At 39.8% G+C, this 19616-nt stretch overlaps 1 protein-coding gene across 5 annotated transcripts in view; it reads left to right on the plus strand.

Annotated features, from left to right (window-relative positions):
- KDM4C (lysine demethylase 4C) overlaps positions 1-19616 on the plus strand; it is a 367466-nt gene that overhangs the window by 278517 nt on the left and 69333 nt on the right. The window contains exon 18 of one of the 5 annotated variants that reach the window (XM_076008693.1): positions 1-19616. This exon is cut by the window's left edge and continues 23192 nt beyond it; it is cut by the window's right edge and continues 12676 nt beyond it. The exons of the other annotated variants lie outside the window; for them this stretch is intronic. The gene's annotated coding sequence lies outside the window, so the exon portion shown is untranslated. 5 annotated transcript variants of the gene reach the window in all.

Here is a 19616-nt window from a genome sequence, read left to right on the forward strand (position 1 = left end):
GTTCCCACATTGACCCAGCTGCAGAAGAGGTGGTGCAGGCAGCTCAGCCCACAGTGTGCAGGGCCAGCAGACCAGCTATGGGCTGTGGCTAAAATGCTCCAGTGGGGGAGCTGTGGCTGCTCCAGGGACTTGCCCAGGGAGGATAGGCTCCTCCCAGAAGAGAGAGGCGGGGAGGGGTGGGATGTAGTGGGAGTCCTGCTAGCTCTATCCTCCCTCAGGGGTGGCAGTAGCTTTTGCCCCTAGTGCACATGAAGGCCCTTACTGTGGCTTTTTAGTGAGACAGGAGTGAGCCCCAAGCTCCATGGAAACCTAGGTGTGATAGGCACTCTGTCAGAGGTGGGGCAGCTGCTCCCATGTGCCCTGGGTTACCTATCCCCTCTGGAACCCTTGCCAGTCCCTACTGGAAACAGGCATGGTTACCTCAGCAGCAGTGGGAAGAGGACAAAAGAAGGAGGAAAAGGCCGCAAGTGTTGAGGAGCTGGTGTCCTGAGAGGCCCCATGGCATGCTGCTCTTTCCTCTTGGCTGGAAGGGGCCCTCCTTGAATGCTCATACTCCAGGAGATCCGCAGTCCCCCTGGGTGGCCCAAGGCTGCTGTGGTCCGAGTGGGTGCTGGAGAGTTAGCTGTGGATCTAGCAACGTAGAGACCGAGGGGCTGAGATTCCCTGGTCAGGACAGCTGCAAAAACACTGCATGAATGGAGGGAAATGAGCCTCACCCTTATTTCTGGAACAATGTCTCTGTGTAATCTCAAAGCAGCTCCCTATGTTAGGTCAGAAACCTGTGTGGGTCAGGGAATTCTCTTGTAGCCAAGAGTATAAAAGCTCGCCTAGGAGAGTAGACCCCTGGGGTCTTCTCTCTCACTGTTTCAACACATCCAGGAGTTTCTCCAGGCTGTTAGCCAGCCCCCGGCTGGGAAGGTTGCCCCGAACCCTCTCCTTACCTACTTTTGGTGCTTCACATGGCTTCCCTGGTAATCCTAGCATTCTTTCCTAGATGATCCGGTACAAAAATTAACTGAAATTGGATTGTAAACAAACATCAAACTAGAAACTATAAAACTTATTGAAGAAAATCCTTTGTGATCATGGGTCAGGTCACAGGAGCCCTAACAGATCCCTTAGATAATTATATCAAAATCTTGACCCATGATAAAAATTTATAATTTGAACTTTATAAAAGTAATAAGCTTTTGTTCTTCAAAAACACTGCTAATAGAATGAAAAAAGAAAGCCACAGACATATAGAAAATATTTGCAAAATGCATACTTGATAAGGAATTTGTTTCCAGGATCTATAAAGAACTCTTGACACTCAACAATAAAACAAACAACCCTATAAAAATTATGCAGAAAAGTGTTTTTATACTTCACCAGAGGAAACATATAGATAACACCTAAAGACATGACAAGATGTTTAATGTTATTATCTGTTAGGCAAAGCATGTAAAACCACAATGATATATTGCTATGTATCAACAGAATAGTTAAAATCAAGATAAGTGACAGTATCGAGTAGTGATGCTGATGTATAACAACTGGAACACTCATAAATTGCTGGTGGTAATGCAAAATGGTATAGCCATGTTGGAAAATAGTTTGGCTGTTTCTTATAAAATTAAACATACAATTTATCATACCATCCGATAATCTTACTCCTAGGAATTTACTTAAGAGAAATGAAAATTTCTGATCATACAAAAATCTGTAAGTGATGATTATAGTGCCTTTATTCATAATCACCAAAAAAACAACCCAGTGTTTTTCAACTGTGGAGTGAATAAACACCCCATGGTACATCCATACAGTGTACTCTGCACTGAATAGGAACAAGTACTGATACTCTTCACTAAAAAGGAACAAACAACAGATACCATCAACATGGATGAATCTCAGATGTATTAGACTAAGTGAACAATCCCTGTCTCAGAAAACTCTGTGCTGTACAATTCATTTACGTTACATTCTATAAAGACAAAACATATGGGAACAGAAAACTGATTAGTGCCAGGACTGTGGATGGCTGAAGTAGTTGACTACAAAGAGGCAGAAGGAATTTTTGTGCTGATGAAACTGTTATATTTCTTGATTGTGATGAAGGTTTCACGACTGTATTCTTTTGTAGAAACTTACAGATGTGTACACATTAAAGTGTGAATTATACTATATATTATTAATAATTGTATTGCAATTTAAAAATTAAGTATAAAACCATATATATTTTTAAAAATTTTGTTCACAATTGACACAATGATTGTACATGTTTATGGGGTACAGTGTTTTCAATACATGTATACATTGTATAATCATCAATAAAACCATATTTTTAACGTTACTAGATTGAGTTTAGAAATGACTAATGATAGCTTAGTGACATACAGAGAAGGAAAAAGTGGTGAAGAAAAATAGTAGGAGAGGTAATGAGAGGAAAGAATGGAGATTATCAGAGAAAGGGAGGAGTTTTGGGCACTGAGTCTATAACTGTGATGTTCTAGTTCACATGCGATTTGTACTCTCCTTCCGGAAAACTTTGAACTTTGTGGGGGTGACTGTGGAATCTTCCTCTCAGAGGCTTTTGGCCTAGATCTTCCTCCATTCAGAATGTTCTAACTAAGGTAGCTACTTCCATAGCTAAAATCTTACTGCCTAAATCATTAGATAGTTTTAGTTTCTATACTTTCTTCATCATAATGATTTTCTCATTGCAGGCTGAATGAGATGTATGTGATGTCGGCACAAGGGCTAGCACTGAGTACATTTCAATAATTAACTGTCACAAAGTGATGCTGACAACTCTTATTTTGTATTTGGGAAACTGGAGGCTTAAAGCAGTCATATTATATAGTTAATAATTGAAGCTCACTGTCACACCTCGATTTCTCACCCAACTCCCATGCTCTTGGCAACTCTTGGCTATGTTCACCTTTGAACTTGTAGCTTCCCGAGGCTCTCAAAGGCTAAAAACAAACAGAGAGATGCAGAAGTTAATTATTTTCAGTATTTTCCATGAAAACGATCATCTCATTTCAGACACACTACCTGTTTTTTGTTTTGGTTTGGTTTCCATTTCAGAGGACTTTAGGTGATGTCTGTGTTATTTTAGTCCTTGGGAGATACAGGTTGCAAGTGAATGGGGAAAGTATTCTTAAATTAAGTTTGAAAATATTCACACATTAGTCTTGCAGGGCCCATCAGACTGTAGTTCACTCTTGCCTGGTGTCAGATCTGTAGGAAAGCTTTGACAAACAGTTGGTATGTCAGAGACAGCTAAAAGCCTCAGAGAGGTGCATAGAGACGCATAAATCTATCATCTAATAAACTCCACTAGTGGCAGGTGTCTCAGAACCCTAACTCACAGTGATGTGGGCACATGGGTTTTGTTAACCAGAAACAGCATTTTAACATTGACAGCTTTAAGAAAGACAGTTCTAGACTGGAATTTGCTATCTGAAAAACTGCAAACTGATCTTGCTCTCAAACGAAAAGACTGTAGTGTATCTTACTTTATAGGGAGGAAGGATGTCATTGTTGAGCTTATTCCTAACATCTCAATCTCTTAAGTGATGTGTGATTTTTATATAAGCTTTTTAAAAATTTTAGTAGATTTAGGGAGTACATGGATTTCATGGATTTTTTTGTTGTTGTTGTTACACAGATGAATTGTATAATGCTGAAGTCAGGGCTTTTAGTGTCCCGTCACCAGGATAGTATATATTATACCCGATAGGTAATTTTTTATCCCTCCTCCCTCTTCCCCCTTCTTTGTTTCCAATGTCCATTACACCTCTTTATGACTGTATATACCCATCGTTCTATTCCCTAAGCTATTCTTGAATTTTGACCAGAATGAAAACTTTGGTTTAGAAAGTCATGTATAATTAATGTTGGATCACTTCATTTTGATGCTTTTGAACAAGTCTTCATAAAGTCCGCATGACTGCCTTTATATTAAAAAGGAATGCAGATATTTTTGCAGTGTTTCAGGCATTCTATTAAATTCAAGTTGAACAATTTGCGTATGTACTTTTTGTAATTTTAATTACTTGGAGTCACCCTAAAAGACCAGACCATTGTAGTTAGTTGTTTTGCCAAGCGTCCTGGGGCTGCTATCTAGGGCATCACTGAGATAATGGGTGAGCCCAGCTAACCATCCAGAACTGGCATGCTGACACTCTTGTTGATTCTGTATATCAGGATGCACATTTTACGTGAGAAGGTTGTCATGAATTTGGAAATTTACAAAGGTCTCAGGCTATCTGACAAGATCTTCTACCATATATGGTGAATGGATGATTTCCATCCTGGAGAATAACAGTTTCCTTACTTTGTATATGTGAGGTGGTGAACAGAATTCCCTTTCTGAGCAAAAGTAGGGATATGAAACACTTTTCTCTCAAGTTGGACCTGAGAAGAGAGCATCCAAGCTGTGATGATGGTCATAAGATGTAGTTAGACAAACAGTTCTGCAGTGGGGTGTTTCGTCAATGTCTCCCAATACAGATCCCAGAGCTTAGTACTTCTTTATGTGTAGTAAGTTACTTGTCCTTCATTCTATCTATGCCCAGTTGTTTGTTTTTTGTTTTGTTTTTTCAATTCAAGTGACCTGTAAGAGTTTACAGGTCAGTTGCTATGGTTTGGTTAGTCCTTGCCAAAACTCACATTGAAATTGGACCCCCAGTTTGGCAGTGTTGGGAGGTAGGAAATTGTGGAGGTGCTTGAGGTGGGGGGGGTCTGTCATGATTAGATTAATACCTTCTTGCTGTGGAGTGAGTAAGTTCTTGCTGAGGGACTGGATTAGTTCTGGAGAGAGCAGGTTGTTAAAAAGAGTCTGGCATCCTTGATTTCTCTATCTTGCTTCCTCTCTTACCTTGAAGTCTCCTTGCACACTTTGGCTTCCCATCGCTTTCTGTCTTGAGTTGAAGCAGCCTGAGGCCCTCACCGAGAACTTGAACCCTATAGCCAACAGAATTATGAGCCAAATAAACCTCTCTTCTTTATAAACTACCCACCATCATGTATTTTGTTACAGCTACAGAAAATGGACTATGACACTTACTTATCAGGAGGACAAGGTGGTGGATAAAGAGGGAGAATCCTTTTCCTGGGCATACTCCAGTCATTCTGAAAGATTTTAATTTGTGCAAAAACTTAAATCTTTATTGAAATAATGTGTTAGTTTTCTCAAAGTAAGTCAAGCTTTGCTTGTGCTCAACTCATGGAAAGCAGTGGCAGCAACACAGCTTATGGGATAGAACTAACATTCATTCCGTGTGAGCCTGGCACTGAGTGCTGTGCCTGCTGCCATCACGTGTTTATCCTCAACACTAATGTATGCGGTTCGTATTTCAGTCTCCTCTTTGCCAGGCCCTGTTCTAGGCATTCTGTGATGAAAGAACAGTGAAAATATCAAAAGAAGAAACCAAAATTCTTCCTCTCGTGATGCTTTATGCTAGGCATGACTCCAAACCCTTTTTACTGGAAACTGAGATGATTTTAAGGAAACTGAGATAAATGGTAATCATTTTTTTCTAGTACTACATATGACAAGTGACTGAGCTGGGATTAAATTAGTCTGTCTCATGCGAAAGCCCATGCTATTTCCACTACTATTCATTAAAATCTGGCATATTCGATTTTTAAAATTTTACTACATTGTATATTTGAGAGAAGACTGGGAATCTAGACAGAGCAACAGCAATGACAACAACAAAATTAGCAATGAAGGCTCACTGGGAAAACTTCAGTGCAGTAGGAACTAGAAAGTTGCATCCCCGCCCCCACGATCTTGTTTAAGATGCTGTTTTTCATCCTAAGTGGGAATAGCCAGCATCATCTTTCAGGTGGAGATACAATAGCCTGAGTCCCTGCTTCAGTTAAACCATGGGCTTTTCCTTTTTCTCCAGTCATTTTCCCTTGAATCCTTACAACTTTGTGCTCAGTTATTTTAAATTCTGTTTGTTGACTTAATGTGTGGGTAAAGCTACTTCTTTTGGCTAATGTGCTTTCTCTGTCCTGGAGTTGCTCTTTACCTTTGTGATTGAGTTCAACATGTCCTATTACACGTTGTGATTGGAATCAAACATCTTCCAAAATCTTTCCAAGTCACATGATGTTAATGATTTGTGTGTGTTCTGGTGTTGTCTCCTGCAGCATTGGAGGGAGGCATTTTCATAGGAGTCTCAGAAGTAGCGCTGTTAATTCTGCAGCACATCGCAGGCCCAGAGTCTCGTTTCCTGGGGAATCCACTTTGTATCTCTCAGCCTGAATCCTATCTTCCTGCTGCACAACAGAGAAACTGAACATATTTTCAGTTTAAGTGAAACTATTACTCATTCATCAAAGTTCTGTCTGGGTGATACATGCTTTGAAAACAGATGTGGAAACCCGGCTGACAGATGTTGAGAGTGGACCCGTTGTTGAAGCTCATGTTATCACACATGCTGTGGGAAGACAGGTCATTAGCATTTGGAATGGAACACCTACAATATGGTGAATCAAAGATGCCATTTGCATGGCTCTTGGATTAGTCTTTGTAGTTGGATCTGCATATTTACATTGCTTTGGACATAAAGTTGTTGTCATATCCCATCCCTCTGCCCACGGATTTAAAAAAGTAAATATGAAATAGAGTAGCTAAACTGTTCTGTATAATTATTAAGCTATACTAATATTTTTGTGTTGAGTGTTCTTTTTCATTTTGGCTGCTCTGTGCTGGGTAGGCATTGTCAACTCCTCTTTCATCAACTCTTTGAGGTTGATATTTTTATTCCTGTTTTACATTTGATAAACCTGAGTCTAAGAAGAATTTAGTAAGTTGAGGTCATACAGCCACTAAGTGGCAGGATGCCTTGCTTTTAATCACTAGTGGCTGAACTACCTCTGGAGTATGGTTTAGGTGAGAGAAGTGGGGGCCGTGTGACTCCTGGGAACAACTTTACACTGCATCCTCAACTCTGAGCCTCTCATCCTCTTGCCTGGGCCTCCACAGTGTAAGTTAGCCCATCAAAGCAACGTAATGGATGCACATTTTCAGCTTACAAACCAGTGACCCTACAGAGAAAGGCATCTGTATTCACTTCATTTCTGGATCTTTGTCAAATATAAACCTGAGCCATGGCAGGAAGCACATGGTCACCCTCTCACCTCGGATTTCTTGAGTGCCTTGGCCAGCAGATACTGGGGCTATGGAGTAAGAGACCTCCAGGTTCCCGAGGTGAGTATCGCTAGTACGCTTAAAGGAAAGTTCATCAACATGTCTGTTTAGTTCATGAAAGGAATCTTAATGGTTCCTTTCAACATGGAAGGTTCCTTTCTGGTGTCTTTAGTAGTAATTTTCAGGGAATCCTTGTTGTACTTGTTAGCCAAGACCATGATGTATATTTTGTATAATTTTCATTTGTATGCCATTTTAAAAGTACATAGTATAATTAAATTGAATATAAATTACCTTCAGCCTTTTCTAGAGGTTCCATGTCAAAAAATAACTTAAATTCAAGATATAGTGAAATTTCCATCTTTACTTACTATTTTCTTAATATCCTGAAATCAACCTATTCTTGTCTGTCACATGCAACTTGCATTTGCATTGGAGGTCCCCTAGATCACCCCTAGGCACAGCGATTCACTAGGAGAACTCACAGGACTAAGATTTACAAAGCAAAATCAGCTCATTATACAGTGCTCAGGGTTTTGTTGGGGGCTGATCACACAGGCACCCTCTGTCTAAGCATGTACCAAAATTCCAGATTCCAAGAAGGAAAGTGGGTTTACAGTTTCAGCGTAAGCCATATTGTTAGTATGAACAGATTAGGCACGGTGAGCCTCCTTTATCAGGGAATGGTAAGAACCCTCCAGAAATCCAAGTTCCTGTATGCCTGCCAGGGGCCAACCTTGTAAGCAGGACTTCCAAGGGATAGCAGTCTCAGGCCTGCTATTAACTCTTTTCTATTCAAGATACAATAAAAGCTAGAAATATTCTTTGATGCCAAAGGCCAAAATGGGTTTGTTGGAATACAGAATGGCCCCACTATGTACTTTAACCTCCTCTAGAGTGACTTTGGACAAACTTCCCTTTACCACAGTTTTTGCCTCTGTAAAGTGCACTTGTACTTTACACATTAGAATTCTGTGATTCTGTATGTCTTCTAATGCTTTATATCACAGGGATTCTCAAACTGGGATCCATGTACCCCAGGGTTAAGTGAAGACGTTTCTAAAAGTATTAGTATAATGTGCTGGAAGGAAATTGATTTCTCTTTAACATGTACTTTTTCCTAAACTTGACCTATATGAGAATGAGCCTTGGAAGGGGTTGCTGGTTCTTTTTCCTCTTTTTCCTTTTGCTTTATAGAATAAGTGCATTACACCCAGGTAGACAAAGGTACAGGCTTTGAGGCCAAGTCTTAGAAGAGCAAAGGAAAGACAGATTAGATAATAAGTACTGAAGAAAACTTCCTCGAGGCCTTGCATTTATAGCACAATATGTGTACATTATTTACCAGCTGCTGACTAAAATCCACAGTGTTGTCTTCTCCGTAGGCCCAACAGCAATCCACATTACCCAGCCACCCTTGCTGTAGGAGCTCAGCCAAAGGTATGGGAGCAAAAGTGAAATATATCACTCTCAGGGTTGGCTCCTGAAAACCCGTCTCACGTTCTCCTCCTTACTGTTTTCTGGAATGGAGCTGACCCACAGAGAGACTCCTGAGCCCAGATGTTGAGACAGCAGTGCTTTCCCAGCCCAGGTCCCCAATGGCTGTGGTGGGGAGCTAACCCACTGAACGGTTTGCCAGCCCAGTACTGTGAGCAAGGAATGAATTTGCATTGTGCTTAAGCTGTTGTATCGTTGCAACTATCTTTTACTCAAATACCCTGTTGATCATTTCTCTTAGGATTCAGAAGTGAGATGCCTGCTATGGGAATGCATATTAATACATTTATTTGAATTGAAAAATGAATTCAGACCTTTTCTGATAGAAAAATAAGTCTGTTTTGGCAGATTCGTTTGATAATGAGGACTGCCTTTGTCTATTGGGGCAGACATTTCACATAAATTGGGCTAAATCCACAGTCTCAAAGTTTGACAAAAATATATTTAAAGTACATATATAATTATATCCTGGAATTCGTGGAGAGATGTAGTCTTCCAAAATTCTTTTGGAGAATTGTAAGCAAAAACATTAGCAGAGCAATAGTATATAAAAGAGGGCTTTTAGCAAGCAATTTAAATGAGTCTTAGTTGACCTGATTAATAAATAGGCCATTTAGTTATTCACTTGCATAAATGAGCTAGATGTTTGGGCAAACCTAAGGCATATGACAGAGACTAATGCTACAGCTTGAACAACTTCTGCTGTTGTAAGTCTTCCAAATTACCCTCTTAAAATATTTGTAGATTCTCATCAGGCAGGTGAATGGAAAGGTTGAATAACTGATCTTCCGGTAAGAAAAGTGTATGTGTAGGGGGATTACTTCACTTAGTGCTGCCAGTAAACCTGAAATTTTATTGTTCCTTCTTCCCTGAATCTCTTTTATGTGCCAGGGAGACATATAGATATGGGATGGACTTCAGGACCTGGGCCAAGTGTTCGTAGGAAAGAAATTGAAGAATAACTAGGTGCCTAAGGTACTAAGGGAAGGACTTAGTCTGACTAAATAAAATTTTCCAATTTTATGATCTGGCAAGTGGTGTACACAGGATTTTAAACAACTTTAGGGGAGTACTCCTACCTGTGCCTCATACAGCATACTAAACTCACTTCAAGTGAGGAATGACGGTGGGAAGTATGGACTGTTGTCTTCCATGTATAACAAATGAGTGAAAAATCAGGGGAAATCATGCAATCTCATAGATAGTAATACCCCATTGACTGAAAGTGTCTCCAGTAGTGTGTTCCTGACATTCCACTTTAAAGATGTTGGCAACCATGAATGCCAAAATCACACCTCATATTTCTGTTGAAAAACCTTAAAACACCTCATGAGCCCAGGGTCTACAGGGATAATAGAGAAATCTAGAAAGTAGAATAACTGCACTGTATGAGGAAATATGGACATTCATGTTAATGGAAGGAATCTTTGGGGTTTCCAGTATCTGGAAAACAAGTGTCTAAAGCCTTAGAGATGAGTTCAGAGGGGCAAACAGTAGAAGACCAGTTGCTAGTTAGAGAAAGGTACATGCTACCTCAGAAACTCAAGGGACAACATGAACATCGTAAATCTTTTGCAGTTCTTTAGAAATTACCACAGAGCAGGCACCTGGAGAGCTAACTGCTGGCTAGCAGGGACTTTGTAGGAAGCTGTTTTGGTGGATGATGTGTAGCTATCAGGCGCCTCCCAGTAGGCTTGGCCTCGTGCCTGTGAAAGGCATCATGGTGGTGCAGGGAACAGAATCTTCAAATAAATACTCCTGAAGCTCCTTCTCTGGAGATTGTTCCATTTCTCCAGGTTAGAGGCTTTGACTTGTTTATCTTCGTGTCACTCTAGCCTCACATGGGGCCAGAGTTCATAGTCAGGAAAGGTTTAAATGATGAATAAATCATCCCTAGAAAGGGAAGTTAGAAGGCTTCTCTCCAGCTTAGCACACTGGAATGATCTGGATGACGCAGACCAAAAGTGTCATGAGGAATAACATGTGCTCCACCTGAGTTTCATTTCAGAATCTCTAGAAGGTGGGATTCAGGAGGAGTTATGCAGAGAGCCCAGTCAGGCATTCTTACTGATACTGTGACCAAGAGAAGACAATAGGGGCAAAGGAACCCCATTAAGAAGAATGATTCCACAAGCCATCAGTGTATCTTCCAGAGCAGGGTTCCTCAAACTTTTTAAACAGGGGGCCAGTTCACTGTCCCTCAGACCGTTGGAGAGTGCAGCGCACATTCCACACATGCTCACAGTGGGCCCGGGACTAGTCGGCTGCTAAGCAGGACAGGCAGCAGAGGCAAAAACACTCGGTGAGCCGAATAAATGGATAAATGTCCTAGGCGGGTTGCATGTGGCCCGTGGGCCGTAGTTTGAGGATGCCTATTCCAGAGCCTTTCAGTTTGGGTCCTCTGTAGGGGTGATGGTGAAGGGAATACGGTTTTTCGAGTAGCCACATGCAGATGCAGAGCTCTGGTGGCTTCCTGTCTGTGAGTCCCAGGGTGCTGTCAGAGGGCTGCAGGCAGTCCTTTTCCTGCGAGAGTCTGCTTGGCTCCCTCAGCCGGCATTTGTCTGCTGACTTGACACTTCATCTCTAGCCTACTGGGCTGTCACGCTAGGCTCCAAATCTCACACTGCTTTAGAGCTGCTTCCTCAAGGGCAGGAAGATCTACAGGGAATGCAGAACGAAGCAGGCAATTTTGTCAAGCATTTGCAGTAGCAAAACACAGAATTGACACAAGGAACTTGTGTCTGTTCAATAGAATGAATGATCAAGTTGTGTACAATAAAAAGGAATTGTCAGATTTTGGAGAAATGATAGAATATAGCACCAAACATTAGGAGCTTTTTCTTTATTTAATATTGATATTACTAGCCATTGTTTATGGTTCAGTCTGAAGCAGGCATGAGATCTGCAATTTCCCTATTGTCTATTTCCATGAAGTGCTTATAATTTTAAATTATTTATAATAAGTAAGAGTTCTCTCTGTTCACAAACCTGTGTATACTCAACAGTTCAGGAACATTCCCCATCCCCATCCTCTATTCTGAGTCGGTGTTTTTTTGAGGGGTATGTGTGTGTATAATACAGGTTGAATATTCCTAATCAGAAATGCTTGGTCCTAGAAGTGTTTAAATTTCTGATTTATTTGAATTTTAGAATATTTGCATTAATATACTTAACAGTTGAGCATCCCTAATCCAGAAATCCGAAATCTGAAAGGCTCCAATGAGTATTTCCTTTGAGTGTCAAAAAATTTGAGATTTTGGAGCATTTTTGATTTTGGATTTTTAGATTTGAGATGCTCAACCTGCATCACTTAATGATGGGGATATGTTCTAAGAAATGCATTGCTAAGCAATTTCGTTGTGCAAACATCATACACAAACCTGGACAGCATAGCCTACTACACATTTAATCTATATGGTATGGCCTATTGATCCTGGGCTACAGACCTGTACACAGTATTACTGTACTGAATACTGTAGGCACTTATAATACAATGGTAAGTATTTGTGCATCTAAACATAGAAAAGATATAGCAAAAATATGGTATTATAGGACAACTGTTGACCGAAATGTCATATGTATGTGTATCTGATACAAAGTAGTATCATGTAAATGGTAAAATTGTTGGACAGGTTATATTCCTTTCATATCATCTGTTCTTTCAAAGATGAGATAGGAGAGATTCTACTCACTAAAAGTATTTGAGAATTTGGGTAGAATTCCTCAACAGGGGGATTTTCTGTTGGACAAAGATTGAATGAATAAAAGTATTATGTAGAGAGAAGACCAAAGAGCTATGGAGAATTTTATGAAGGATCCAACCGGTAGTCCATGGTATGCAGTGGCAAGGAGTTGCTTTAAATTATCACCTTTGGATCCCAGCAATCAAATTCTTAGAGACGAGAAGGTTCTGGGTGACCTAGTATTTGCTGTCATAAAACGTGTTAGTGAAAATAAGGAATTTAATGGAGTTAGTTTCTTCTAACTAACTGTACTGTGGAAGTTAAGGGGAAAAAAGATCATGAGCCCAGGGCTTTTCACTTGATGCGAGTGTTAATGACCTGTGTCACTACCAAGCTGAAGCTTTAGGAGCCACTGCATGGTGCCACCATCTCTTGTGTTGCCCCATTTGTGAGACTGGCATGTTCATAAAGGGCTACTCTCTCCTCCTGGGTCCAAGCTTAAAGAAGACCTGGAGCAGGGCCACAACCAACATTCAATGTGAGTAAGACAAACATTGTCAGCCACTGTGGTTTTGGAGATTATTGTTACTAGAACATGAATGATGATTAATAAAAAATCTATTATCAGGTAATTTTGTAAATGCCCACCTAGTTCCCTATAATAGGGCCTATTGTGTTAATACATTTACTCTTTAGTAACTATTCAAGGCATTGATTAGGTTTTTGTGTAGGTCTGCATGATCATTCATTAAGGCGCTACCGTAAATGATACCCAGTGCTACCTTGTATGTGGTTTAAACAACCCCTTCCACTTATAAGCTGTGTGATCTTAGTATAGTTTCTGGACTTTGTGCCTTAGTTTCTTCATCTGTAAAATGGGAATAATACTAGTGCCTACCTCATAGAGTTCAGGTGAAGATTAAATTTATAGTATATAGATAGTATCAAGCAGTATCTAACATGTAGTAAATATTCACTAAATTTATCTACAAAAATTTAATGAGCACTTTACCATGTTCCAGTTCCTAAGCAGTTACTTATAAAAGCTTATAAAGATGAACAAGAACAAATGGGTTCCAATGTTCTTGGACTTTTAAGTCTAGGAAGAGAGACCTAAACAAATGATTAATTATGAAGAAGTACAGTGCCATGAGAATGTCCATCAGGGAGCCTAACCTAATTTGGAGGGTCAGGAGTGGATGATCCTAAAGGAGTGACATTTAAGAACTAAAAGATGAATAAGTATAGCCATGATGAAGGTGGGCATGGCAGGATAGTTATCCAAGTAGAGGGAAGGATATGTTCAATAATGTTGAGGCGGGAAGGAGCCAGCACATCACAGTACTGTAAGAAGCCCTGGGGCAGGGCAGAAGAGGAGGAGGTGGGCGCCCTGGGAGCCGGAGAGAAGGGCGCTGGCCTTCCGTGGGGCATCCTTGACTCTCAGCCTTTGTTGTGTGACAATGGGCAAATACTTGTCTTCTTCAGGCCTCAGTTTCCTCCTCTCTAGGATATATGATCCTTTCAGTTCCCAAATTCCTATTCTAGGGTTTTTTTCCCTTTGTTCTTATTTCAAAGAGCCAGTGAGGCTGCGCCTAAAGTTGTTACTACTAAACCCTAATTACTTAGAGAAAACTAAGAGGAATAACAAAAAGGAGGGAGAAATGGGCTGTTTCTGGTCTGTTGGTTAACCTAACTTTACACTATAAAATACGTGGTCACGGCAGCTGGCCCTGGAGCGGCTCTGGTCCTCGGGCTGACATTTAGCTTTGCTCGAGGATGGCCTTGTATTGAAAGCTGCTGCCAGAGGAGTGGGGTGTTTAGGCTGATGGTTGTTGCCTGTTCTCCCCTGCTTGTAGGAGTGTGGGATTTTTTTATTTTCATTTTTTTCTGTTGTTTTTCTTCTTAGACTGCATGGTGGGATAATTTTAGCATTTATAGAAAACAGTGCTCCCACTGGGCTTGTACGTTAACCCCTCCTAAAGTGAATGGAGCATAGAGTCTCAAAGGAGCTTAGTTTTTTTTGTGTTTTTTTTTCCTTTTTCTTTCTTTTCTTATTTTTCATTTTAAGAAGTTATTCTTTTCTAGTATATTTGAATCCCAGAGCAAGCAGGAACTTTTAAAAAATGATCTCAAATTGATAGATATTTCCATATTTTAAAACTCCACTGGCCCAAATTATGAATTTCTGATTTAGGCCATGCACGATTTTGATTGCCCGTCTTCTTATCTACATTAATTGCTGCAGCACTAACATCAGAATAGTTAGTACACTGTTGAGTAAATATACCATCTGTCGCAGAGGGAAATACTGATCTGCATTTTGTGCTGTGTTTCCTGGTAGAATCCCTATGGAAAAGTGAGGCTTGGGGAAGATGGGTGTGTGCTTGTTAGAATAGGCTTGATCTCAGGGAGTCGCCAATCTCTTTCTCAGGCCCAGTTCTCCCACCCGTCACTGCCCTTCGGTATTAAGTGCTGCACTGGGCACTGCCCTGTTGCGCCTTTGATCCTGTCTGGACTGTCATGAGCATGCTCTCTGGTCTTTTCCAGTGTCTGTTGTAGCAGTCACCAGAAGACCCCTGGAATCAGGGAATACACATGTCGGATCCTCTGGTAACTATCTTCCAACTCAGGGGTCCTCAAACTTTTTAAACGGGGCCAGTTCACTGTCCCTCAGACCATTGGAGAGTGCGCACTGTGGGCCCAGGATGAGTCTGCTGCTAAGCAGGACAGGCAGCGGCGGCAAAAACACCCAGAGGATTGGACACATGGGGGGGGCAGGGGCAATATTTGTAACCCTAACAATATTTGTACCTCCATAATATGATGAAATAAAAGAAAAAATTAAAAAAAAAACAAAAAACACCTATAGGGCCGGATAAATGTGCTAGGTGGCCTGCATGTGGCCCACGGGCCGTAGTTTGAGGACGCCTGTTCCAACTGATACACACACATCCACGTACCCTTTATAAGGACAGTTACAAAGAGAATTCATTTCTAGATCCCCAACTTCCACATGCTTTTTCCTAAAGTTAATGTACCTGAGAGCAGGCCTGCAATGTGCAGGGCCTCTTGTGCCCCTGTGCTACACAGTTGGTCTTCTGCTGTCCCTGATCTGTCACTAATCTCTGAGCTTAATGTTGTGCCCTGCCTGGTCTGTGATGGAAGACCCCTGGCATGCTAAATGCAGGAATGATGAAAATTCTGGTCCTAGCAAAGGTGGAAAAGAGAATGAATGGAATGGCTGGGTAACGAGACTTTTTTTTGGTAACTTAGGTGTCTCCTTGAAAAAAAAAAACAACAAAAAACTTTTGACAAAATTGAAGGAATACCCAGCTGATAGATAGTGATGGATGGTGACTGGTGTGCATGCAGGCATATACTTGGAAAGAGTTCACCAGAATTAAGAGACATTGCTTCAACGAAACTCTGCCAGTTCCATCCACTTATTAATGTGAATGCTTTTTTCTTTTTGGAAAAAAGAAAAATGTAATTAAAATGACACAGAAACCTATCTTACTGTAGCAGTTTATTATAATATATCTATAAAATAATTTATAAAAGTTTTAGCTATCGAAAATATATATCTCCAATAAAAATGGACTTTTTCCTTAATAATTACCAATTTTGTTATATACTTGTGGCTTTGATCAATTATAAACTGAAAGCAAATGTAATAATTATTCAAACTAGAAGATTTTTTAACTTTAGAACCTTGTCATAGGATATTTTTAAAAAATTAAACTTCAATTAATATGCATATTTTCATTACAGAGGATTGTGGTAGGTCAATAAAAGAGTTTCAAGCATCTCTCACGTTCAGGTAGAATCCTCTGGGGAATGTGCAGTAAGTTTAAAGAGAATCAGGAATGCTATAAAATCTGTAAGGAAGTACCTATTCTTTTTCCAAATGGATAATGGAGGTATCAAATCACCATGGTATTTGGAGATATGTATTTCATTTCTAAATGTCAGTATTTAATCCACAAAAAGTATAACCTCTGTAATTATTTAAACGTATGATAAGGAATTTTATGTGTCCACTTGAAAATTATGCAAAGGAGTACATAGTTTTTCAAAATTCTATCTGCTTCTAGTTTATGAAGAAGGCTGCTTTGGGATGCTTGAGGGATTTGCACATCTGGCTTTGCATTAGAATTGTTTCAGGGTACTCATCAAAAATACAGACTTCTGGGCTCCCATTCAGACCTATGAATCAGAATTTCTAGTTGGAGGGTGGGGAAGGGCCAGCATCTTCATGATTCCCCAATTCTCAGTGATTTTGGTACAACTAATCTTGGGACCAGCGTTTGGCTTTTACTTCTGCCTCCAGGCCTGATGATGCCTCTGCTTTGTCTTCCTGGGAAGGACCCATGAAGCAGGAAAAGATAAAACGCCAGAGATAGGCAGGGACCTCAAGTGTTTGTTGGTTTGAACCATGGAATGGGACCCAGGAGAAAAGGCCATTGTGTTCATTCACATTTAGGGGAGGTTCATATTCTCTTTTTAATCCATCTTTTGCCCTCCTATCTAAAATGTGGTTTTTCTGAGTTCTCCTGTAAGAACTTTCAGTTCTTTATTACAAGTTTCTAGACTTACATTAATATTGGCCCAAGATCTGCTTAAAATGAGTCAAAAAGCATTGAATTCAAAACTATTTGACTATAAACTTTGAGTCCATCAAAAAATTCAGAAGCAGTCAATGATTTCTAGCCAACTTTCTAGATCTTTTGATCATAAAAAATTCCCTCAGGACATAAGATGTGGGTATTATTAGATAGTATGAGATAGTCTGAAGGGTTTGACTTAATGGACTAAATTTGCTACACATTACTGGGGGTGCATTCTTTCTCTATTCTTTTTTTTTTTATAAGAGAAATTTGTTGCCATTTCCTGTGTCTCAACAAGATAAATGAACTAATTTAAAGTATTTTCCACACCTCATCTGTCCACTCCACAAGCTGTCAATGGGCTTGGATTGGAAGCTTGCATGCCAGTAGTCCTCAGCCAGGACTACTGTTACTTTGGGGAAAAAAGGATGTTGTTTCCATAGCAGCCTGGAACTCCTTTGCTAGTGTGCTTTCACATTCTTGCAGGATTGGGTAAGAAAGTTGATATTTGGTCCAGCTTTCTAAAGCATATTTGCCTGACTTACATGAAGTCATTAAATTTTTTTTTACTGAAGACGTGGGGGAAATTTTTTAAGAATTGAATGAAGGCAAAATTATTTTTTTTTTTTATTTTTTTTTTTTTATTTGACAAAATACCCTCAGATTCTATGGGCAAAATTATTGACGTGACTTAAAACCCAAAACAGAAAGGATAAAGAAAAATATTGGAGCTATGAAAATTTGGAAGTATAAAAAGTAAAATTGGATAAAGCTATCATTGCTCTTCTAGGTAAATAATGTTTCTAATTTTACACATTTTAATATATTTTATGGGTTGAGTAGTTTAAAAAAATCATAAATCTTCACAGGTTTATTTATTTGCTTTTACAGTCACTGAAGGCATCATCTGTTCCTTCATAACACATTTATGGGGAAAATTACATATGGAGCATCATAGTGGCACACAACTTTAAGGCATTTTCATCCTCTTTTGCAGCAGGATCGAATTCTTCACAGTATTTACTTAGTGGTATTTGTAGAGAAGGCAGAGCAAAAGAAGTGATAAGTTGGAAAGCATTTTTACTGTTTCTGAGATAGTACAGACGGGTTCCTTTTGGATTTTCTACTTAATAATACATTTTAATGAGTCTTTGGGGGAAGTCATAACTTTGCTTCACTGCTTATGGCTGCAGTCTGCTCACATGACACAATACTCTTGTGAGGTATAATATTAAAATCATCTCTGGTTAAAAGTGGATTTTGGCTTTTAGCCTAGCACTGAACAAATAACCTTTCCAGTGCAAGTTAAATGTTCCCACAAGCTCCTTAAAACCAAATTTTCCTTGTTAAAAAAAGTCACTGAATATAATTCCCAAAGGGCGGGCTTATGGAAGCTCTTTAAAGTAGACTTAAAAAAAAAATTCCTTGCCATATTTTGCTGGCTTGGCCTTTCTTTTGCTGAGATTTGCTGGGTAGTACTTTGCTATGTTTGGAGTTGGATGGGCGATGAGATGCATTTAATTCTGGAGCTTTAACAGTGGCTGAAAGCAGAACACAGCTCCCTGCCTACTCATACCATTGTGTCTTCCCTGGGGATCCATTGCAGAATCTCCCTCAAGCTCCGTCTTTGTGTTTGACTGTGGCCTTGTGACTGTCCAGTGCTTTAAACCCCCTCTTAACACAGGGCCAGGCTTTTGTGGTTTCCCTAGTAGGTCAACCCCAAGGTAGATGAAAATTTGATAGATGCACTTACAACCTCTTCAGAGCTTCTGTTGGAACCTGACAAGTAGATTCTTTCCCCTAAATATTTTAACACACAGCCTTTAAAATGACATTTACCTCTTCTAGGACCATTTTCGACAGTGGCATGTGGTAGTAGTTTTATTTTTATTTTATTTGAAAACATCATTTGGGGTTTTATGGAAAAAATGAAATATTTATCTCCACAACTCGTTATCAGCAAGGAGGACAGGCATTCTTGGTTGGATGGAAGGTTTATTGGCAGAAAGATTTAAGAAGCTATTTTGTGATAAAGGATTTTGCATTTTTTCCCTCTAGTCAAGTAAATTGCTTGTGGGCTCTTGCTAGGAAAAATAATCCCTCTGGTACTACTTTTAATTTGATCAGGTATAAAATGTTTTCCAAAGGGTTAAGTTTCCTTCGAATTAGTGCCTGGTGTGGTCACGTGAAGGAATGGCTTTGGACTGGCTAGATTTGCAGATGATTGACCTTCCCACAGAAGGTTCGGTATTTAAAACCATCAAGGCATTAGCACTATTTCTCCATGACTGTTAGATGTATGGTGTACTTCTTTCCCCCAACAGATATAACTTCCTAAGCATGTTTTTCTTTGACTCATTATGTATAAGACTACATGTTTCCTATGATTTGGCCAGTGCACCCACCTGTCACTTTCAAAAATAGGCACACACTGGAATACCAGTCCTCTTGTCATGATTTCTCATATATGGTTACTGATGACTGTACTTTTCCTGGAAGGGGAAGAATTAATCGAATATCTTGTTCTTGTTCATTAGGTAAGTTTACAAGTGAAAATATTTATCCTAGTGGGGCATGGAAGCATTTTATGAGCAGGTGGGCCATGTTGTGAAAAGACATCATAAGGCCTAAAATTTGGGGGAAAAAGCCCAAAAAACGTCCAGTGCTTAGAAGGCTCCA

The sequence above is a fragment of the Microcebus murinus genome, chromosome 12 (assembly GCF_040939455.1).
Source record: "Microcebus murinus isolate Inina chromosome 12, M.murinus_Inina_mat1.0, whole genome shotgun sequence".
NCBI classification, from domain to species: Eukaryota; Metazoa; Chordata; class Mammalia; order Primates; family Cheirogaleidae; genus Microcebus; species Microcebus murinus.